Source organism: Leptidea sinapis, chromosome 14, assembly GCF_905404315.1.
Source record: "Leptidea sinapis chromosome 14, ilLepSina1.1, whole genome shotgun sequence".
NCBI lineage: Eukaryota > Metazoa > Arthropoda > Insecta > Lepidoptera > Pieridae > Leptidea > Leptidea sinapis.
The window spans coordinates 12398325-12414306 of record NC_066278.1 but is presented as its reverse complement, the minus strand read 5'-3'; the positions used below and the strand labels follow the sequence as shown (position 1 = coordinate 12414306).

Sequence of the window (15982 nt, the reverse complement as noted above, 5' to 3'; positions counted from 1 at the left end):
GTACATTGTCATGGTGAAGCACTAGCCCGTGGCGCCTTGTATTCGGTCACCTGTCGCTCATCGCAGTGACAACTTCTGGCAAGCATTATACAATACTACATGTATTTAGTAGATTTTCTAATGGAATCCACACTAAATACCTCTCATCACAGTGAAGAAACTAACGATCAAAAAGTTACTTGCGCTTCTCAATCGCTTCACTTTGGTAGGCGTTGGTTTCTTTTTGAAATAGCCAATCTATCGACAGATGCTTTGTTTCGGGATCGTATTGATAAATCCAAAATTTGCCACCTGTCACAATGCCTGGCCAAGACAAGCCTGCTTCAAATTCAATTATCATTATATATTATTCCACACGGGCCAACTTCTGAGCTTCGGTAAGGTTGTGTGGCACCCAGTATTAAACTAGCCCTCTCACGCGAAGGTGCTTGTGTAGAATCTTGTGAACGATTCCCGATCCAATCTGCAATATATGCTGAATTTCTTCCTATGTAATTCATTTGTTTTATTGAATAGAATTTTCACTGCTAGCACATTGTCCATGGTAAAAGTCATTTCTTTCTTCATCTCCCAACGACATGGTTGCTTTACCTTGACATTCATGCATACACGCTATATGGAGTCGATCAAATGACTCGTCTGGTTTAAGGCCACATTTTAAATCATAAAAAATCATCGCACGAAATTGTTCCCGACGAAGATCCACTTTTCAATGAGACACAATAAATCAATTTAGCTCTCAAAAAATATGGGAAAGGGATATTTGAAATTCGAACGAAGGTATTTTTACTCGTAAATAATCACAGTTTTAAATTATTACAACGGTTTAAATAGCAAAAAGTTTTTTTTTCACAGAACTTTATAAGTGGCCCCATGTCTGATTTATAAATTAAGCCATTTAAATGTAAGGCTACTCAAATAGCTATTCTAATAAATTGAGAGTCTTACAAGATCATTGAACATGATATATCACGAAAAAGGAAATGAGGATCATAATATAAACTCGGAGAACCAATCGCCGTGACATCATTATATTACGCGGAATTTTACTGGCGACGCGTAAAAGTATATAAAATAACTCTGTACTAAAATATCTTTCAGCAATCATCGTAAAATCGCATTCATTTCCTTATTATTTCGATTTCATCCCGTAACCTTTTTTACTGGGGAATTTTATCGTTTCATATCTGTCATGTTCCTACTTCATATTGTATATTAAGGATAAGTTAATTAATATTGATGGTTATTCCTTGTAAAATTAATGTACTAGGGAATTAATTACAAATTATATCTAGCTCAAAAGTATAGTAGAAATTTGCGATTAGATAATTTCTACAGTTTTATAAGCAATTGAAGCCCCCTGCGGAGTTTTAAAAGATGTAATTATTAATGATGGCAAATATTAAATCCTTTTAAATGTGCTCTAAATGAATTTTGATTTCTATAATTATATTATTTAAAAAGAACTATCTCATTACTATTAAGTGATCGAGGATTGGATTCAGTTCATATTATACATTTATATCATTCTTCTTTCAAATTAATAGTTAAGAAATTTGAAGATAGTATTATTAAGATCGTTCTAAGTCTAAAAAATTCGTGTCACATGTTTCCATCACAAATGAATCGTAATTAATTTATTAAACTTTTATCGTCTTCTCCGATACTAAAAAATGAAAATGAACGCATTGTACTTTGTACGTCAATAAACCAAGAGCTAGCACAAAAATGTACTACATTATTTTCGAAACAATATTATTTATTTATTTTTTAATGTTTTTTTATCGAATATATATGCTCATATAATTTTTGTTATAATATTTCAAACTATGAATTTATCTAGGCAAACCCAAATAATAAAATGATAGATAAAAATACAAGTTATCGATTACTGTTTTTAGTTATATTAGATAGCTTTGGGTACTAGCAAATGGCTCGGTTATATTACCACTGACAAATAGATGACTATTCTTACAAATAATGTCCATAATATCATAACCGTACAGCTCTTAAATAGGCATATTTAATATAATATTAAGAAGTATCTATGTTATAAGAATAGTCTCACTCCTTAAAAATGTATGTTATTATACAAGTTCACAAACCACATTGGTATTATTATTTTACTTAACTCAGTGATATAAAATTAATATTATAAAATCGTAGTGCTATAAATTAGTTTTTCAGTTAATAAATAGGTAGTTTTTTTATGGAAAAGGAGGACAATCGAGCGTATGGGTGTTAAGTGATCACAGGAACGTTGCCGGCCTGTAAGGAAGGCGTATGCGCTTTTTTTGAAGGTACCCATGTCGTATCATCCCGGAAACACTCACAAGGAAGTTCAATCCACAGCTTCGTAGTACGTAGAAGAAAGCTCCTTGAAAGCCGCACTGCGAAGGACCGCCACACACCCAGATGGTGTGGATGATATCCTAACTTGTGGCAACTTCGGAACACTCTCCATGATAAATGCGGTAGAGGACACACAATAAAGCGATGTCTGTACGCAACGGAAATTCATCCAGCGGTTCACAGAGCACTGGGTCCTCGACAATTCGAGCTGCTCTTCGTTGCACGCGGTCAAATGGATCGAGCTAATACAGAGGTGCACCTGACCAGAGATGTCAGCAATACTCCATATGTGGCTGGACCTGCACTTTGTACAGCGCTAGAATGTGGATGGCTTGAAGTACTCTATTTATAACGCCCAGTTTCTTCGAAGCCAATTTGGCTTTGCTCTCCAGATGGCCATGGAATCGGCAATCAAGGCTCAATTTACCCCATTCCGTGAGCTTCTCGAGGGAGGACTCAATAGAAGACACAAGTTGCATCTGGCGCTGGTCAACTATTTCCCTCGAGAGACCTGCATGGCCCTTGTATACGGCATCGCCCGTGCTTTCTTCTGCATAGCAAAGTAATTTGGAGGTGTCCAACATATCATTGATATACAGATGAAACAGTGTTTCAAACAGGCACTCCAGCGCTCCCGGGCTTGGGATTCGAGCAATAACCGTCGACAACGACCTGTATGCTGCGCCTAGTGAGGAGGCTGGAGGTCCACTTGCATAAGCTCTCGGGAAGCCCAAATGATGGTCGTTTTGCGAGAAGCCTTCGCTATATCCAGGCTACCTGCCACTTATAGAATGTTTGAGACATCTATCATCTTTATATACAACAAATAATTTCGGCTTTCTTTTTGTAGTCAAGTCAAATTTACTAGTATTGCTGCTTATTTACACTTTTTTTTTATTGAAATTTTAAACACCAGGGATTTATACATAACATATCAGCTAATATATCGGAGACATTATTAAATACATAATATCTTAATATCTAAATAGCACAAAGCACAGGCGTGTTGTTTTATCACTTACTAATTTGTTACTTGGTTTTGGCTGTGTATTTCTTGGTTCAGCTACCAAGAAATACACAGCAAAGATCAATAGTTAGAAGAAAAACTGATTACTTTGTTTGATATTTGTGAATTTTGTGTGTAATTTATCTCAAAAATATGACATCAATTTATTTGGCGTTTATATATTTACAAAATATCATACTCATCATCGTTTCAAAAGACTATCTGCATGAGACATCACACAAAATGAATTATACGAACCTATAAAGAAATAATAAAGTTACCAGATGATCGGGAAAAGAAAATTAAGCGCCACATGGTAACATTCAAAGTGTGTTATATACATCATCACTATCAAACTAAAAGTTATAGGAATTACACATGAATCAGTTAATTGCACGAAAATTTAAAAGCCGTCTCCTACACTATCTTTCTCGCCCCCAGGGTCAAGTCTCAAGCTACGGCAGCCATGTTTGATCTTTATTTACAAGGCGGGAAAAGTAAATTACGAAGCGGTACGATTGATTGTTGCTTGTAACCTCAGGGATCGCAAAGCTTGTGCAATTTTATTGCAAAGTCACTGAAAAAGTACGGCTCCGAAGACTACAAGTGCACTTTTAGTTTACATTAATAATAAATAATATACTTCCTTTAGTTTCGTTTCGTTTTTTGAATGAAAGAGTACGGCCAGTTCATGTTATATTATAATAACTATTCTATTATGATATACATGATCTTATATCTTTAAACGAGCAATTCTTGTATATATATATACAGGATGTCCCAAAGTTATGGGACATGATGGGAAAGTACCTTAAATATCGATGATAAGGTAGTTTCCTGAAAGAAGACTTTATGTTATTTTTAAAAGTTAGTAATTCTGCATTCAAAGATTTTCAAAAAACTACCATTTAAAAATAACATAAAGTCTTCTTTCAATTCTTTTATTACGGATCCCTAATTTTGAAAAAAAAACATAGCCTATAGCCTTCCTCGATAAATGGACTACCCAACACTCCTAGCAAGACTCGTCCGGTTATTATGATATAATACAAGAAAAAGTAATTACTTACAATCATATTAAGATATTTCTGTTACAATAAAATGCTCAAAGTCAATAATATCCCAAATTTCAAATTAGCGCTGTTGAATCGACAAAACATTTTTAACGTTTTGGAAACTATACATTAAATGTCATTTCGTATACGAGTATTTATTTATTGTGATTTGAATTCGTTTTCGTTATTTTTATTTTGTTTTATTGCGCTTGCAACCTTTTATGGAAAAGGTTGCAAGACGTCGCTTCATTGTGTGTCTTCTACCGCATTTATCACGGGGACTGTTCCGAAGAGCTGTTTAACCTGATCCCTGCCGCCGAATTTCACCTTCGCACGACACGCCACAAGTTAGGATATCATCCCCACCATCTGGATCCGTGGCGGTCCTCCACAGTGCTTTCTTCCACGTACTACTAAGCTGTGGAATGAACTTCCTTGTGCGGTGTTTCCGGAACGATACGAAATGGTTACCTTCAAAAAAAGCGCGTACACCTTCCTTAAAGGCCGGCAACGCTCCTGTGATTCCTCTGGTGTTGCATGAGATTTTGGGCGGCGGTGATCACTTAACAACAGGTACGCTCGCTTGTCCTCCTATTCCATAAAAAAAAGGATGATAAATGAGTGTACGGGTCATCTCGGGTTAATTGATCACCGTTGCCTATATTTTCTGGCAACACCAGAGGAATCATAGGAGCGCTGCTATAATTTTGGAAAAGGGTACGCGTCGTTTTGTTGATCTTTTTATATCAATATATATAGACATACAGTATCGTTACTACATTATAGGCTATTTGTTATTTTATTTTGCATTTGAGACCAACGTAATTAAGTAAAAAACTAGTGGGAGGCTCCTTTGCACAGGAAGCCGGCCACATTATGGGTACCACAATGGTGACTTTTTCTACCGTGAAGCATTAATGTGTAAGCATTACTGTGTTTCGGTCTGAAGGGCGCCGTAGCTAGTGAAATTACTGGGCAAATAAGTCTTAACTTCTTATGTTTCAAGCTGACGAGCGCAATTGAAGTCCGCTCAGAATGTGTAAGCACCTTTTATCTGACAAACAACATGGCTTTATAAAAAAAAGATCTACGACGTCAAACTTATTAAACTTCACTAATAGAATTATAAATGAAATGAGCATCAAATCATGAAGTTGACGTCATTTATACCGACTTCAGTAAAGCATTCGATAAAGTGGACCATTTCCTACTAATAAAGAAACTTAGGGACATCTATGGCATATCGGAAGAATTACTGACATGGTTAACATCTTATTTAGCTTCTCGACCACTTATGGTTAAGGTAAGTGGTTATCATTCTCGGGATTTTTATCAGCTATCCGAGGTACCACAAGGCTCACACTTAGGCCCCTTATTATTTACCTTATACATAAATGATATCACTAAATTAATAAAATCAGAATATGAACTATACGCAGATGACCTAAAATTATACAGGACGGTAAAATGTTTTGAGGACCAAAAAATGCTTCAAGATGATATCTACTATATCTACTTATGGTGTCAAAATAATAGAATGGAACTGAACGAAGGCAAATGCAACTTTTTAAAATTTTCCAGAAAACATATTAAACTTAAAACTAGTTACAAGGTAAATGACGTGTTCATTGCTGAAAAAAAATATTTTAAAGATTTAGGCATTATATTAGATAGTGAACTAAGATTAAACAAACATATAGATCACATTGTTCGTAAGAGTTTTAAAATGCTAGGTTTTATTTTCCGTAATACGAAAGATTTTAGAAGTATTTTACCACTCAAGATACTTTTCAACTCTGTTGTCAGATCTAATCTAGAATATAACTCAGCTGTTTGGTGCCCATATCACAAAATATATATATCACGAATAGAATCTGTACAAAAAAAGTTTCTTTCAAAGTTAAGTTTTTTTGCAAATAAATATATCCGTAATGATAGCTATGAGAATAGATTAAATACATTTCAATGAGGTCTCTGCGAATACGTAGAAATGCTTCACAATTGCTGTGTTTACATAAACTTTTAAGCTATGATATGGACTGTCCTTCGCTTTTATCACAAATCGGTTTGCATGTGCCTGCCTTCAATTGTCGGCTTAGTACTTTTTCCCCAATGCACATTAAATTCCACCACAGTAATTATGGCTTAAACTCTCCTCTACAGCTAATGTTACAATTATATAATTGTATTTTTAATATAGATGAAAACACTGATATCTTCTTTTCAAACTTTCTTAATTTTAAAAAACAAATTTATATTGCTCTCCAAAATTTATAGATTTTAGATTTTAAAATACCACATGTATTTCTTATACTAATGTTGTGCCTACCTATAATTTAAGTACATTTAAACTATTTTATTATATTTGTTTAATTCTTAGTGCATAAGTTAATAAATTGTATTTAGTTGGTAAGCCTTTATAAATAAATAAATAAATGTCTTAATTTTTCAGGAATCCTGAGCGGCACTGCATTATATTGGGCAGGGCGTATCAATTACCATCAGCTGAACGTCCTGCTCGACTGGTCCGTTATTTTCATAAAAAAAGCTGAAGCACAACCCATACTTTACATTCAAAAAGAAATTGATGTGCAAGTTTATTTGTAAGTTAGATTTCTTCAATACAGCTTAGTAATCTTTGCCCTTCCATCTCACATCACAAAAACATAAATAAAGCAACAATTTTCACAGCATACACACATTCTGTAAAAGGAAATTTTGCACAGCCAAAAAAGCCGCCCAGTAATAAGTCACGACAAAAAGATCTCAAGGCATGTGATATTATTCGTCCCGCTCTATTTGGAAGCACTCCAAAAAACTTCGGTGAAAATAATCTAAACTTGTACGGGCTGGAAGCAGGCGGCACGGATAAGTGAAAAGTTAGCGAAATAAGATTATTTTTAATGTATTCTGAATGGTCGGATTTGGCATTGCTTCCGGGCGAACATGCGTCTAGAGAGCAACGAACCTGTTACATACAAATATAGTTATTTAATTAATAATTCACAAACAATTACATCAAAGTTATAACTTTTCTTATGTGCTAATTTCCGCAAGATTTGTCTTAAACCATTTCAGATGATTCTCTCACTTTCTCTCGCACTCTCAATCTTGTCGTAGTGCTTAAAGGCAAATCTAAGTGGAATCATCAATTAAGGTAACTCAAAGCATTTCGATGATTATGGAAAAAAAACGCCTAATTCAGTATTTTTACATGAGTTGATCAAATTTTAATGATGACTTTGATTAAGGTAAAGACACACTAGACTGTGGTTTCTTCTTTACGTAGGTTATATTTATTATTAATAAAAAATTTAATGAGATGTTTATGTTTTTGTAAATAAGACTTTTTTTATTCTCACTTCATTTCTTATTGTATTTTTAGTAATTTATAATTTGTGTTATTTGAAATTTATTAGTTATGTATTTTTTTTTTTATTAAGTTTCAAAGAATGTATTGTTTTGTTACTGATGAGAAAGCTCATGGTCGCTTGGAGGGCAATGGAGAGGGCTATCCATCCGAGACCGAATCAGAAATAATGAGATCTGTAGGATAACCAAAGTTACCGACATAGCCCAAATTATTACGAAACTGAAGTGGCAGTGGGCAGAGCATATAGTTCGATGGACAGTAAAGTCCTCGAATGGCGACCACGTACCGGAAGACGCAGTGTTGGTAGGCCCCAAGGTGGACCGACGATCTGGTCAAGATCACTGGAATATGTTAGATGAGGGTAGCGCAGGACCGATCATCGTAGATATCTTTGGGGGCGGCCTTTGTCCAGCAGTGGACGTCTGATGATGATGATTGTATTGTTTTTCAGTGTTTGTTTGTTTGTTTGTTTCTTTGTTTGTTTGAACGTGCTAATCTCTGGTACTACTGGTCCGATTTGAATGATTCTTTCAGTGTTGGGTAGTCCATTTATCGAGGAAGGCTATAGGCTATGTTTTTTTCAAAATTAGGGATCCGTAATAAAATTTGTATTTTGTAACACAAGGTGTAAAATCGAAAACCTATTTTTGCGTGCGCTGCAAAAACTATTGACAATAGGACAAAATGATGTACAGGCTATAATATAGGCAATATTTTATTACTTATAAAACTATCGCGTGAATTATAGGGTAAGCTAGTAAATAAAATAAAAATTATAGTATTTGATACGTCGTGCCTACAACAATGTAAATAAATAAAACCTCTTATAATCTGTGATTGTAACATTTTGAAACTAACGTGTTTTAGAATTTAATATTGTTTTATTTATTATTATTATTTTAGTGAGCATCATCATCCAAATGTCTTAGAGAATATATATTTTTATATATACTTTGTTTTACAGTTACATTCTTTGAGGTTTGTATTTTGGTGAAAATTTTTAGTTTTAGTCACGAATATAGATAACTTGATATTATTGATAATTTTGCCCAATAATTATTATTAAAACAGGATGTTCTATCCTCGTGTTCAACTCTGAGCTTCCTAATTAAAGTTTACAATAATGACTTTGATAATTACTTCCACGAAATAAGCTGTTACTTTGATTGAATGTTTTAATATTATTTGTGTAAGTTAAAGTATACATATATACAATGCCGCTCGGACATTTTTGATGATATTTTAATTGGCGATTGGGAGTCTATTCCTTTCTTTCCCATATTTACTTTTTAAAACAAATTCAAGTTAATATTTTGTTTAACAAATAATATAATAAATAATATTGTACACAACTTACAAATCATGGGATTAATTTTGAAATCCATGCACAAATCGATACCTCTTATTGAATTTTTTAAACCATCAAAAGAAAGCATGTGTGCACAATAAGATATTTTTTTTTTAATTTCATAATTTATTCCTTGTATTCGAATCGTAGTTTGTTACTCCTTTGTGCATAATATCTGCAGTTTCGACAGCGCAATGATTATTTGGTTCCTTTGGAGTAAAATAAACGACTTGTTCATTGACTGCAGAACGAGCTCGCTTTGTTTTGGCTAACTCTTAGCTTTGCCGCAGCTTGTAGGGTAACATACATTTAAGGGAAACAGCTTAAACTCAACTCAATTTCAAACACGTATCTTGACAGATGTTCTGATATTTTATTAATAAAAAATCTATTGTGTAGCATACTTAACGTTTTTCAACAAATAACTACTTATAATATATACTGTTTAAACTGAAAAAACTGTTTAAAAATTTCTTTTGTTAGTAAAATACCTTCATAGTTAAAAAAGTTTGACCTTATATCTGTGAAAAATAGTTTTTTTATTGGTTTTACAGATATAATTGACGAATAATGTTAATTCCAATATTGCAACTGGATGGGATCGACTATATGCAAGTAAGTAAGTATAAAGTATTTGTCAATGTCAATCTTAATGTTAAAAGATGCCAATGTTAATGTTAAAAAGTATGACGTGCAAGAGAATTTCTTTGAAATATGCTTTAAATAATGGGCAGTTTGGTTGTCCGTTTGTTTGCGCAACAGTTTGGTGGCGCGACGGGCTCGGACGTATGGTGTCTGTTTGGTGTCTAGTTTGGTAGCTTATGGACCATGGTGAAGCAGCTGGTTACGCCACCGTGGTGTCCTGGTGAAATATAGCTCAAAGAGTTTTTTACTTTTTTTGCATGAATGTATTAAATGGTTTTTGAAGTTCAATTAGTGTTTTCATATCCCATTTAAACAAAATAGCTGAATTGAATTAAATTTCAACTTTAAATGAACAAGGCAACACCTGCTACCAATTAGCAATGAGAATTTGGAAACAAAATTAGTTTTGTAAATTATATTAAACATTCATGGCCACCCTATTCAGACCGTAGTTGGGTACTCAATATTTAGAGGCGAAACTTTGATAGGACGAAATCGACAAAGTTCTACTTCCGATTGGTTCACAACAAAGGAAGACCAAGTTTCAATAATAGCACCACTATTTATTATTACTGTATTATATTAATTTTGTAAACTTTAAAGTAAACTTTAGTGTTGTAAACAAGACGAAGGTAATTCTTACTGTTGTGGCAAAATTTGTTTTTTTTTTATTGGACGACTGACTGTCTTAGTCATACTCGTTTAAATATATGTTTTCAAGGATGAAGAGTCAATGAGAGTACCCATATGCAGATTTTAAGTGATCACCGCTGCCCACATCCACCTACAATACCAACGGAGTGACAGGAGCATTGTCTGCCATTTAGAAAAGTGTACGAGCTTTTATTGAAGGTTTGCATGTCGTGGCATCCGGGACACTCCTCGCATGTTTTTCAAGTACATTTTATAAACAAACTATAAAATAATAGCATTATAAGTATTATACATTAAAAATAAGCGCGTACATCTTCATTAAGCGGCGGACATTCGTTCTTGTGATTCCTCTGGTGTAGCAGGAATATGTCGGCGGCGGTTATCACTTAACATCAGGTGACCTACACTTGTCATATATATTATTTTTATTTTTACCGCTGAACTTGATCGCTTTTGAGCCAATATTTTTAGAGATGCTTTGCATGTCTGTAACCATTTTTTGACCTGAGTCCCGGCTCCGCATTTCACATTCGCACAACACACAACTGGAAGCTTGGCGGTCCTCTTCAGTCCAGTTTTCAAGGAAAATTCTTCCATGTACAGCCAAACTATAGACTAACTAGCTTTCTAGCGATGTTCTTAGGACGAAACGAGATCGGTAGGTACTTTGAAAAAAAACCGCGTACACCTCTGTAATCAGCCGGATACTCTATTGTTATTCCTTTAGAGCTGCGTGAGAATATGGCTGGCATCTTTAATGCCATACGCTCATTGGATACTATATTTAAAAAAACATAGAAACGGTCATGACATATGTAGTATTATGTAGTCTGTGATCTCATATAACATTTCAACCTATCGTAATTAAGTTATAAACAGTAAGTTTTGATTTTTGTATATATGTATGTTTGTAATATTATTTATAATGAATAAATTTGTACATTGTTAAATTGAATTTTAAAACTATTTCACCAAAGAAAGCTTATTAAAATATTATTAAAAACAGGTTATTATGCTTATAAATTTGCTTTTGAGCTACCGTTTTTCTATAGTGTAGCAAAAATTTTTCTGACTATTGATGATACAAGAAATACACATTTTTTTTTATGGAATAGGAGGACAAACGAGCGTACGCGTCACCTGTTAAGTGATCACCGCCGCCCACAATCTCTTGCAACACCAAAGGAATCACAGGAGCGTTGCCGGCCTTTAAGGAAGGTGTACGCGCTTTTTGAAGGTACCCTTGTCGTATCGTCCCGGAAACACCGCACAAGGAAGCTGATTCCGCAGCTTTGTAGTACGTGGAAGGAAGCTCCTTGAAAACCGAACTGTGGAGAACACATCCAGATGATGAGGATGATATCCTAACTTGTGGCGTGTCGTGCGAAGGTGGAATTCGGCGGCAGGAATCAGGTTAAACAGCTCTTCGGAACACTCCCCGTGATAAATGCGGTAGAAGACACACAATGAAGCGACGTCTCTACGCAGCACCAAGTGATCCGGCCGTTCACAGAGCACTGAGTCCCCGACATTCGAGCTGCTCTGCACTTGCACGCGGTCAAATGGATCGAGCTGATACTGGGGTGCGCCAGACCAGAGATGACAGCAATACTCCATATGTGGCCGGACCTGCGCTTTGTAGAGCGCTAGTATGTCGGCCGGCTTGAAGTACTGCCGTGCTCTATTAATGACGCTCAGTTTCTTTGAAGCCAATTTGGCTTTGCCTTCCAGATGACCACGAAATTGGCAATCGCTCGAGATTTCGAGACCCAGTATTCCGAGGCTTTGAGGGAAGTGTTGTCGAAGAGCGGTGATACGACAAATGGGGTTTTAGTGGTAAACGCGCAAACTTGAGATATATCAAATTATTTTATGAAGTGAGTACTTCTTTAGCCGCATTGGGCACTTTTGGGTAGGGGGAAATCTTATGGGTTCGTGTCATCGACATGCTCATGACTGGTGCACGCGAATAATAAATAATTAAAAAAAATAGATAAATATATATTATTATAGTCGACACTTTTCGGATGGGTGAGATTTCGTGATTTCGCGTCACCGAAATGTTTATAGCAGTATATTATTTATATCTATACAGCTGACGTATTGTGCAACATTAGTGTTGAGTATATCTTATGAGTGAAATTGAATGGATTTAGTGAAAAGTTCAATGTGTATTGTATGTATACTGTGCATTATTTAAATAGGGTTTTTGATTGATTTATAATATATTAATTACAATTAATTAAAACTTATTTACAAATAAGTTTTAAAAAGTAATTGAAATTTATAGCATAATTATTTTTAAGCATTATGAAATATAAAATTTTAATCAATCAATCAATCAAATTCTTTATTTGCGTATAAACATGGTATGTTACGATGGTATAATCTTACTGTTTCACATGTTTCGCCAGATTTAACTAGGAATGCAAATTAATTTAATTCAGTAGATGGTATAAGTAATTAAACAAAAAAATGAGATGATGAAATATGTCTGCATATCAGTAGCAATAAAATATTCATTAATAAAAAATAAAAATAACAGGCTGACATTATAGTAAAATAATAACAGACTAACATAATAATAAAATAATTAAAAAATATTATTTAATTAATTGTAAATAAAAAGTTTCACATTTCATGTCATCACATTACTCGCATTCAGAAATTCATTAGTCGTATAAAATAATCGCTCGCTTAACCAGTGTTTAAGTTTTTTCTTAAAAAGTCTTTTATTTAATAATTTTAAATTAATTGGCAGTTTATTGTATATTCTTACATTCATAGCAATACAACTTTTGTCATACTGCAAGGTCAGTGAGATTTCGTCGAATTAATCTATCCCTTAATAATAATAATAGATCCCGGCGGGTTTAATACTAAAAGTTCTAGGTTTTCATTTCTATCGGCAGCCTCTACAATTATCATTGTTTTTTTTTTGATAAGTGATAGCATATCATGATGTGATTTATAATTGAATATTAACACTTACTTATGTGCGCCAGCTTGCCGTTCTTTACACCTGCAACAAATAATATCGTTATTAATTAAATTATCATCAGTTACGTTACAATTTTCTTAATGTTACCACAGATTGGAAATGGAGCGACGGCTCTCAGGAAATGTAATAAAACATTTTATGGTAAGATATTAACAATGAGTTTCTTCTAACTGTTCTTCTCAAGTCTGAGGCATACATTTTCAAATAGATTTGGCGTTCAATAAGTGATTATAGTTATTATTTAAAAAAAATGTTTGAAATTGATTTTGATAAGTTTTATCTCATAAACATAGGTATGAGACCAACAGGTAGTAAGCCAATTTTGTTAGTTAAGAGGAATCAATTATGATAAGACAAATATGTAATTTCATAATGTTGAGCACGCGGCACTGAGCAATCGAGTGCAGTTATAACCACGGAACAGAAAAAACTAGTGGAAGTGGCATGTGGGCTTTACCCTGTCGCCACTATTGTGTACAAATGTACCTACTCGAGGCTCAAGTGAGACCAGTCGTTTGATGTCAAGTGAAGTATAATTAACTTTAAAAAAAATACAAATATACCTTATTGTGCCATCCTTAACTGTAGAAATCATAGCCGCAATAAAAATATTGGACAAAATTTCGAAGGGATTTCCTATCATCGGTAATCATAATTTTCCGATTTATGGCTCGTATATATTATATGTATACTAATTTTCATTAAAATCATTGGAGCCGTTTCCGAGATTCAGATTATATACATACAAGAATTGCTCCTTTAAAGGTATAAGATTAGTAGTAGTAGAAAATTAATTGAACTGTCTTAAATTAGTAATGTTCTACCATAAACCATACCATTCAGTAAAAAACTATGCATAGTCTAGAATCACATAATTCAAATTAATATTAATTCTGAGTGTAAAGGACTGAGTTGCGTAAACTTATAATTGTTAAGTTGATAATAGCTTGCAGGTGCTTTTGAATCAAATATCGAATAAGACGTTTCTCCCCCATTAACAAAGAGAGCTTACGATACGAATTTCGTTCTTAGTGTATGGTGTGATTGTTGAGCGTAGCGATAGGGAAAATTGCTTTTAATGGTCTAAGAATTATATAGTCAAGGCCAGAATAAGCAATTATTATAAATATTAGATTATAATTTATCACATTATTAAATAAAACGTAAATAATACGTAGTATACTGAAAAACATATAAAAAATTCTAATTCTACGCTGTCGTATCGTTTTTAAAGACAACTCATAATTTTCCAAAATACTATTCCATGTATCAATTCTGTAATTTTTTTATTTAATTTAAGAACTCTTGATTCTCTAATTTGATAATATAACTGGTAGGTCATTTGCGACCTTTAATAATATTATTTATTTAAAAAAATAAATGAAAATAAAATTGTGACAAATGCTAAGGGTTCCTTCCCATAATAACACGTACATTTCTTTAAATATCTTCCGAATAGAAAGCTGTAATTGTTTTAATTATCTACGCAATAAATCCCATAAAAATTACTTATACAATATTTCTTTCATTATTATTTCGTGCTAACTTTAAGAACCTCTAAGGCAATTTCGATAAAAAATTGTTTTATTGTCAATTTTTTTTATGAAAATAAGAGACGAGGCGAGCAGGACGTTCAGCTGATGGAAATTGATACGCCTTGCCCATGACAATGCAGTGCCACTCAGGATTCTTTAAAACCCCAAAAATTCTGAGCGGCACTACAATTGAGTCGCTTGAGACATAAGATGTCTCATTTGCCCAGTTATTACACTAGCTACGGCGCCCTTCAGACCGAAACACAGTAATGTTTACACATTACTGCTCACGGTAGAAATAGGCGCCGTTGTGGTACCCATAAACTAGCCGGCATCATGTACAAAGGAGCCTCCCACTGATAAAGTTTTGCCAGAACTGACATTTGTAAAAAGTTTATGTTCACAGTTGTGAAATAATAAGGAAGAGGTCTGCTTAATATGTCGCTCCACTCATCACTGTGACGCCCAACAAATTGGACTCGGCGGAGTGATTGCTGACGCCGGTGTCAGCGTTTCTACTTCATCTCTCGTTAGTGATCAAACCCGAACGTGAAATTAAAACCTTTGTCCATTGTTCACGTTCAAATCACGCACGAACTTTAAACAAGAACAATTAGATTTATACCAATTAATTTAAGTCACAAAAGTAAAACTCGCAATTAATTATTTAGAAATTTTCCAACTAAAATAGTGATTTGTTATGTTTTTAAAGTGATAACCCTTATTTATAGGATTAATACACAAAACACGTGCCCCCACAACCTGAGAGTTGAACAAAGCATACAAGATTTTATAACGATACGTCACTCGAACGGTTAGCTCAGATGGTTAGAGCACCGGCACGGATCGCCGGAGATCGTGGGTTCGAGTCCCGCATCATTCATAAAATTTTGTTTTTCAAATTTTATTTGTAAATTAGTGATTTTAACAATTTGCTTGCACTGCAATTGTCTATTCTCTTTGTTCTAATTTTTGTTATGGCATACTATAGTGCAGATAATTCCTGTAGAAAT

The 15982-nt window shown here is 34.0% G+C and overlaps 1 protein-coding gene across 5 annotated transcripts in view; it reads right to left on the bottom strand.

Annotated features, from left to right (window-relative positions):
• The window catches only part of LOC126967981 (CUGBP Elav-like family member 2), a 510078-nt gene that overhangs the window by 456490 nt on the left and 37606 nt on the right, over positions 1-15982 (bottom strand). For 4 of the 5 annotated variants that reach the window (XM_050812728.1, XM_050812724.1, XM_050812725.1 and 1 more), the window contains exon 2: positions 13426-13455. The exons of the other annotated variant lie outside the window; for it this stretch is intronic. The gene's annotated coding sequence lies outside the window, so the exon portion shown is untranslated. The remainder of the gene's footprint in view (positions 1-13425; positions 13456-15982) is intronic. 5 annotated transcript variants of the gene reach the window in all.